General features: G+C 30.8%; 4 non-coding genes and 1 pseudogene across 4 annotated transcripts; 1 reads left to right on the forward strand and 4 right to left on the reverse strand.

The window, feature by feature from the left end:
- The window catches only part of LOC101489709 (probable E3 ubiquitin ligase SUD1), a 62,267-nt pseudogene that overhangs the window by 12,544 nt on the left and 41,234 nt on the right, over positions 1-8,489 (forward strand).
- On the reverse strand, positions 6,413-6,537 carry LOC113784212 (small nucleolar RNA snoR80). Its single transcript, XR_003470228.1, has one exon. It is a non-coding gene; the product is annotated as a small nucleolar RNA snoR80 (small nucleolar RNA).
- Positions 6,590-6,697, reverse strand: LOC113784207 (small nucleolar RNA Z152/R70/R12). Its single transcript, XR_003470223.1, has one exon. It is a non-coding gene; the product is annotated as a small nucleolar RNA Z152/R70/R12 (small nucleolar RNA).
- Positions 6,829-6,913, reverse strand: LOC113784196 (small nucleolar RNA R11/Z151). Its single transcript, XR_003470212.1, has one exon. It is a non-coding gene; the product is annotated as a small nucleolar RNA R11/Z151 (small nucleolar RNA).
- LOC113784190 (small nucleolar RNA Z157/R69/R10) lies at positions 6,999-7,097 on the reverse strand. Its single transcript, XR_003470206.1, has one exon. It is a non-coding gene; the product is annotated as a small nucleolar RNA Z157/R69/R10 (small nucleolar RNA).

The raw sequence follows: 8,489 nt of genomic DNA on the forward strand, positions 1-8,489 counted from the left end.
CAAAAGTTAGGAACAAAAAAAAAATCAAGCGCTTCAAACTGGGGCAATTATTATTCTTGCAAGCTGACTAATATGAGTCCTAAATTACAAGAATGACTAGCGTTTGTTATACCTCCAACTAAAGCTAAACACATTCGTCCCCAGATTGTAACCCCTGCCTCATTTGTTTTATTTTCAATGTAACGAATGTACATTTTCCGATATTGTCATTCGATGTTGTACGTTACACTCTTTCTAAACTAAATCAGTAATCCAGTTTCAATGTAACGAATGTACATTTTCTGATATTGTCATTCGATGTTGTACGTTACACTATTTCCAAACTAATCTTGTTTCATGGTTAATTGTTCTGGCATTTTGGAATGTTGTTTTATGATAATAATTGTTAGAATTTGAAATATGTGGAAAAATAAAAAGATTCTAAATATTTTGACATTTGGAAAACAAATACACGAGAACACGATAGATTCTCAACATGTATGGGTCCATATGAGATAAATAAAGAATAGTTATTTTAAATAATGGACTTTGTTTTACCTTGAAAAAGGGGAGGTCCCACGAGACATACTATAGTCGTCATGTAAAAAATGGTTGTTATCTTTATTCATCCATTGAATCTTGTGGGTGTAGAAGATAATAAGCATTGGGGAATCAAAGAAATAAATAGGAATTGATCATTAATTCATGACACACATAAATCATGCATAATTTCCTCATACTCACATGATCCATGCATCTTCATTCACACTTTACATATACTCAACAACCTTGCATAATGCATAACACACACATGAATCATTCATACCTTATATTTATACTTTATTTATACTTGACAACCATTAACATTCACATTGCAAGTATCATATATTTATTCTCCCTTTTTATCTATCTTCAAGATTGAACCAACTACATTTGTTAATTTCTATCGATCTACGCATCAGTAACCAATTCGAAGACGATCATTATGCATATTTCAATTTTTTTTTCATCATTCCCACTTTAATATTTCAGGGGCACTTTAATACATACGTTTGTTGTTGGCAAATTTAGGTCCTTATATTTCAGAGGCACTTTAATGAAAACCATTGCTATTCATATTTTCATGTTTTTCAAGTAAAATATAATTAAATAGGGGCAGCTGTAGTACCTCAATTTTGTCCAACTTATTAGAAATAATTCAAAAAGTAATAGTATCCATTTTTATTATAACATATCAAATTTTGTTATTTATGTCTTCATAATCATTAATAAATATATATATATATATATAAAATTAACATAGCTAAAAATCAGACTCATTATGTCTCATCAATTTACAATTCCAAATCAAGTTACAATTTTAAAACCAAATCAAATTACAATTTTAAAAAATTAAACCAAATCAAATTAAGCCAGTTGTTCCAGCCTGTTTTGCCTCTGTTTTGTTCTCTATTGCTACCCTTGCTCACTGCCAAGCTTTGCTCTGCTGATGATGAATGCTATTGATGCACAACCTTTTCTCATTGATACATTTGTACATGTTGTAACTAATTAGAGAAATAAAAACATAATTTTTATAAGTCACCAATTGTACACATTATACATAGCAAAGAGACAAACTTTTGAATTTAAAAAAAAAAACTAAAAGAAAAATTTAAGTTGCAAATAAAAAGCTCAGCAAATGAAGAGATAAAAACAAACATAGGCTAAAACCATGAATGAATCATATGTGCAGAAAAATATTAGATGATGAGCAAATGAAAATAAGCATCAAACAAGGAACTGAAAAGCTCAAACAGAGGCATAAACAAAGAAAACAACTAAACATTTAAAAAAAAACTCTATAAATACATCTTCAAAATGTTTTTAAGAGGGAGGAGATGAACATTAACAGAAAAAAAAAATACATAAAACTAAGAAGAAGCAAACAGAGTAGTAGCAAAGAAAAACAAACAGAAGAAGAAGAGTTAAGGTAAAAAAAAATTTCTCTTTACATTATAATTTCTTTTTTATATATATAAAAATGAAAAGTTTTGATTTAAAAAAAGAAAAACAATATAACATTATAAATGAAAAGTAAAAAATAAATCAAGAAATCACAAACCTCCAACGAGTGTCACTGTCGCCGCAACGCTTTCCAAATAGCATATGTATATGATCTGATGTGTTACATTTGATTTTGATTCCAATTCGGGAGAGATGGAGGTCGCAAGAAGAGGATGTGGCAGCGCTGATGACATTCCCCAAGCGGTTAGACAAAACAACCTCGTGCGTGCTACAACATTGGTTAGGGTTTTTTGTTGTGGTCTTTATCTACGTCCTTCGTGTTGGTTGTGGTCTTCATCTAAGTCCTCTATGTTTGCTTGCAAGGCTTCTATATTTTTATCTTTTATTTCCAGCTGATGCTTTTTGTGGCCACCTCATTTAGTTTGTAATCTAGGGTTTATTTAGTTTGTGATCTAAGGTTTCTGTTATGTATTAATCTTTTTTTTTTTTTTTTAAGTTAAGTTGACCCACGTTCTAATAACAAAAAAACAAAAATATGTTCAAGCTCACCCCATTTTAACCTATTTATTTTATTTTTTAAAAAGGGTTAGTTTCCTTCATAACTAAATATCAATTTTATCATAAAAAAACAAAAACAAATATTATATTAAAGATTAATTAAATGTAACATCTTTTTAATTTTTGAGTTGTTAGAACACAAGTAATACAACTTAATAGTTCTAAAACTCTTTTTATTTATTTATTTATTATTTTTTTAATAAATTATCTAAAATCGACTTATAAATTTATTTAATTACATGTGGTATTTTTTTATTTTTTTATATTTGAGTTATTAGGACACAAGTTGCGACAACTTGGCGGTTCTAAATCGCATCTTCATAGATAAATTAATATTCATAAATAAATTAATAAATAAAAATTATTATTAAAGGTTAAGTAGAAATGACATTTTTTATCCATGAGTAGCAGAACATAGTTTATACAACCTTATAATTCTAAAACTTATTTTTATAAATTAGTAAATATAAAATCAACTTTTTAAATTTGATTAATTACATGTGATCTTTTTTAATCTTTGAGTTGTTGAGACACAAGTTATACTACTTGATGGTTTTAAAACTCACTTTTAAAATTGAAAATAATATAAAAATTTTTAAGAGAATTAAATCAGATGTAACATCTTTTTTACTCCTTGAGTTTTTGAGACACGAGTTGTACAACTTGATCGACCTAAGACTCACATTTTTAAATAATTACTCAAATCAAACAAACTCTTTTTTTTGTCAAAATATTTTTTTTATGTAACAAAAGAAATTTTCTTTAAAAAAAAGAATCAACACATCCGCATTTTCTAACCAAGAACTACGTAACTTTGATTTCTCCATCGCACTAGGAGATATGTAGAAGCAAGATCACATTCTTATCAAGCACGTTAATAAAATTTATTTTTTGTCCTTTATTTCTTAAGCACATATTTGTTCCAAAATCATATTTAAAAAAAATAATAATAATTGTTATTCATATTTAATAATAATGAGAAATAAATATACTTAAGTTAATATTAACCTGTAGAAGCAAGATCACATTCTTATCAAGCACGTTAATAAAATTTATTTTTTGTCCTTTATTTCTTAAGCATACATTTATTCCAAAATCATATTTAAAAAAAATAATAATAATTGTTATTCATATTTAATAATAATGAGAAATAAATATACTTAAGTTAATATTAACCTTCACAATTAGTTATAGGTAACCGTATTTTAACGGATATCGCAGGGTGCTAATACCTCCCTACGCATAATCGACTTTCAAACTCAAAATTTGGTTTCAAAAACCATTTTTTTTCCAAGGGTTTTCCAATATTTTCCCTATTTTAAAATAAATTTTTGTGGCGACTCCATTGAATTCGAGAAACACTCGAAATTTTAGGTCGCAATAGTTCTGATCATGGCACATGATCATTATCCAATTCAATTGATATTGACTTGTTCGAGCTAGTTATGGCCTCCATCTTCTAGTTCTAGCCTTTTTATTCATCCACCAATATGTCTCAGCTTACAATTATTTTCCTTTTGTTTGGATCATAAAGTTTCGAAGCTCCAGTTGAATCATATCATAGCAATATCAAATAATCAGCCATGTCAGCTAGTTTTCTTTTGTTTTGAGCAGGCACATGTCTGAAAACATAGTGATCCAAATGCTCTTAGGTGACTCACATTTTGTCTCCTTCCAGAGCAAACTTCTTCAATGGTCCTTATGCAAGTCTCTTAGTTGGTCACCTATTTAATATATAGACTACATTGGACACTGTTTCTCCCCAAAATTTGTGAGGTATTTTCTTTCCTTTCAACGTGTTTCTTGCAATGTTGAGAATATTTATGTTTTTCCTCTCTACAGCTCCATTATGTTGTGGTGTATATGGTGCAGTCACTTTCTAGATCATTCCCTTCTTTTTCACAAAATTCATGGAACTCATGAGATTGATACTCACCCCCTCCATCTGTCATAATTACCTGGAGATCACAATTACTTTGTCCTTTTGCCATTAGTTTAAATCCTTTAAACACAACAACACTTCGCTTTTCCTTTTGATTAGATACATCCATGTTTTCCTTGTAAAATTATCAATGAATGTTGCAAAATAATTGTTGTCTCCTATTGACATTTCTTTAAATGGTCCACAAACATCAGAAAAGATTATCGCCCTCTTATTTGAGGATCGAGTTGGCCCTTCAACTTTGAATGATTTCATGTGCTGCATAGCTCCCTTGGTATTTGAATATCACACATTCCTTGGGCCATATCCATGTCCTGCAACCTCTAAAATTCAAGTGACCAAACCTTTGATGTCATAACCAGCGTTCACTTCTGACTTCAGCATTCAAGCACTGATTCTCAATTATTTGGATTTTAAAGGTTCTGTTATTTAAGAGTAGTGCCTTCAATATCAGTCTTCTTAAGTTATAAAACATCTTCATTTCACCATGCTTCATCTTCATTGAGTATCCTTTTTCAAGCAACTATCCAAGGCTCAACAGGTTATTCTTCATGTTTGGTACATTAAACACATCACATATAAAAGATTGTTTGTCATCCCTCCTCTGAATCAACATCTTGCCCACTCATTCAATAGTCATTGAGTATTGTATGCAAACTTAATCTCCCTTTTCACTCTTTCATCAATGCTTACAAACCACTCCTTATGTTATGTCATATGATTAGAACAGCGTCAAGATACCACGATTCTGGACAATCATCATCTGAGTTTGTGGCAGTCATTAGCAATACACCATCTAAATCTTCAGCTTGTGCCATCTGAGCTCTCTCATCCTTTCTTTATACATTCTTTGATTTATACTTATAACATTGAATCCCTTTCTTGTTAAAGGTTCTTACCATTTGATTTCTTGTTGTGATTGTCACTGGTGTTCTGCTTTTTTGATGGCTTAAGCCTGCAATGCTTGGACTTGAGTTGTTGTACTCATTTCTTTTAATCTCAATTCATGAGCTTCTAAGGATCCTTGTAAGTCTTCCAACTTCAATGTTTCAAGGTACTTTGACTCTTCTATGGCACCATTATGTGATTAGTGTTACTTCACATTAGTTCACATTTGATTGGTAATTGTTTCATACAATTGAAACAATCAGCTACACTTTCATCCTTCGACATCATCTAAAAATTGTTTAAATCCACACTATTTTCATTGTTATATAACAATGTCTTGTAATCCTTTTTCTTGAAATCTTTTCTTTTTTTCTCTCTCTCTCAATCGTTTCCCTTGATTAGAACCCAAACTCTAGGTTGTTATGTTAAATTTTATCAGTCATAAGCCGCACATTAAACATTATCGTTTGTATAACTTTCTTGGGTCCAATAAGAAATGTAATGCCCTACAATTTGCATCTGAACACATTCTGGTGTAGTCTTTTGTTTCAATAAGTTCTCTTTCGAAATGTAAAAGTTGCCAAAAGTCCTTGGAGTAGTAAAACTTCATTTGATCGATCAAAAGAACCAGCGATAATTCATTTCTTCAAAAATAACTAGGTGGTTATTAACATGTGACATGTAGGTTTCCCCTTTTAAACATGTGACACGTAAGTTTCTCCTTTTAAACATGTGACGGAACAAATTATACAAAGAAATCATCGCTGGAAGAACTTATGTAAAAACAATGTTTCAAAAAGTTTCAATCACAAGAGAGCAGTTTCAATAACAAGAAAGATTCTAAAATTTGCTATAATCATATAGTTTTCCCATTTAGTTTTCAATTTGAATAACAAATTAATTTTGGTCGATAGGCCAGAGTTACAAGAATATACATAATTCAAGTACACTTTTTTACCAAAAGAATTGATCAAAAAAATTGTTCATTGGAGATAACACATAATTATAAAAATTGTATTAATAACAATAAAAAATTAAGCATGTATGAGGCGTTTCCAAGACCAAATGGTATTGAAGAAAACCCATAAATCAGGATCACCACATAATTGATTTAGCGTCCGAGCCATTACACCAAAAGGAACAAGTAATCCTTCAGAATTGGTAATGGACGCAAAACATTATAAACATTAATAATCAAATTTTTAAAATATTAAAAGTGCTAAGTGGAAGGAGAAGTCGTTATTAAATAGGCTCACGGCACAACTTGTAGGTTACGTCCACTGCCCAAAACACGATTAGGTGTTTTCATCTCATCATTGCACCAAAACATTATTAGATGTTTTCAACTATTATAGCACATTCATAAAAATACAAATTCAAATAACAAACATATAATATAACAAACAATAAAATGATATTACAAAAAAGAATACTGAAATTAAAAAATAAAACAGTGGCTTCAGTGTGTGTAACATTCAGATCATTGATTAGAAATCTCACTGAAATCCGCTAAGATAAGTTAATTATCATCATAAGCCAACCAAGTTATCATATCAACGAAAATTGAAAAAAGGATCCACAATGCGAAAAACTAAACCCTAATTATCATGAAATTGTAAAATTTATATGCGCTCGGACAGCCAAGGGTTTGATAATCAGATTCTGGGTGAAGATTCCCAAATCAGAAACTCTAGTCCACAATTTGTATCGTCACAGCACATTATAAAACAGAACAAACAAAATAATTAAAAGAAAAATCGATTTGAAACATGATAAATACAACGAAAATCAGAAACCAAAATCGCCATTCTAATTAATTAAGAACAAGATAACTCTACCGATCGGATAGTACTTGTTGACGATGATGACGAAGGAGACGTTGTTGTTTGCAGATTGTAGCAATAGGAAATGATTTATAGGCAGTGAGGTGTTGAAATTAGGGTTTATGAAGAGTGGGCGGAACAACAAGGTTTCCGTAGTTTGGTGTGGGCTGGAGCTTATGCTTCTAATCCAAGGCCCATATTACTAGTGTCATTTATCTAAAACAATATTGCTACCAACACCCCCCAAATTGCTATTCACACCCCTCAAAATTAAAAACAAAATCAAAATGCCCTTCCCTTTATTTCATCTTCTTCATAACATTACTTCTTCATAACATCTTCTTCCTCTTCATTCTACATTTCTGCATTTTCATTGTTGTTCATTCTATCATCACCAATCAGCATCCACCATTTTCATCAATCATCATCCACTATTTTCATCAATCATCATCCACCATTTTCATCAAACATCTTCATCAATCATCAACCAAGTTCATCAAGTTATTATCATTGTTGTGAATCAAGTAAGTAATAATCATTCTTTGTTTTTGTTGTGTTATGTTGTTTTGTTTTATCTATTTAAGAATACAATGCCTGAAAATTGAAGGAAAGTAGTTTCCATTTTTGATGAAGAAGACAACCTTTGTTGCCCTAAACCCAGAAACGTACGTGAACTCAGTTCACGTACGTGAAAAAAATTTCAAAATCCAAACTGTACCAAGTTCATCAAGTTATTATCATTGTTGTGAATCAAGTAAGTAATAATCATTCTTTGTTTTTGTTGTGTTATGTTGTTTTGTTTTATCTATTTAAGAATACAATGCCTGAAAATTGAAGGAAAGTAGTTTCCATTTTTGATGAAGAAGACAACCTTTGTTGCCCTAAACCCAGAAACGTACGTGAACTCAGTTCACGTACGTGAAAAAAATTTCAAAATCCAAACTGTACGTGAACTCAGTTCACGTATGTGTACGTCAATTGAAATTACGTACCTTTACGTGAATTGAGTTCACATAAATGAAGAAATTCAGTTCACGTTCACATACGTGAACTGAGTTCACGTAAGGTTTGACATTCAGTTCACGTACGTGAACTGAATTCACGTACTTTCTGAATTTTTGAACTGCTTCTGTTTACATTTTTTTAAATGATTTTCGTTTTGCAGATAGGCCAACTGTTTCTGCAAGGGCACAACGACGACGAGTACAGCGACAACAGGAAGAAGCCCAACCTGAACCCCAAACAGCTGATATAGATGAACCTCCACAGGATGTTGGATATCCTGGTGGTCC

Source organism: Cicer arietinum, chromosome 6, assembly GCF_000331145.2.
Source record: "Cicer arietinum cultivar CDC Frontier isolate Library 1 chromosome 6, Cicar.CDCFrontier_v2.0, whole genome shotgun sequence".
NCBI lineage: Eukaryota > Viridiplantae > Streptophyta > Magnoliopsida > Fabales > Fabaceae > Cicer > Cicer arietinum.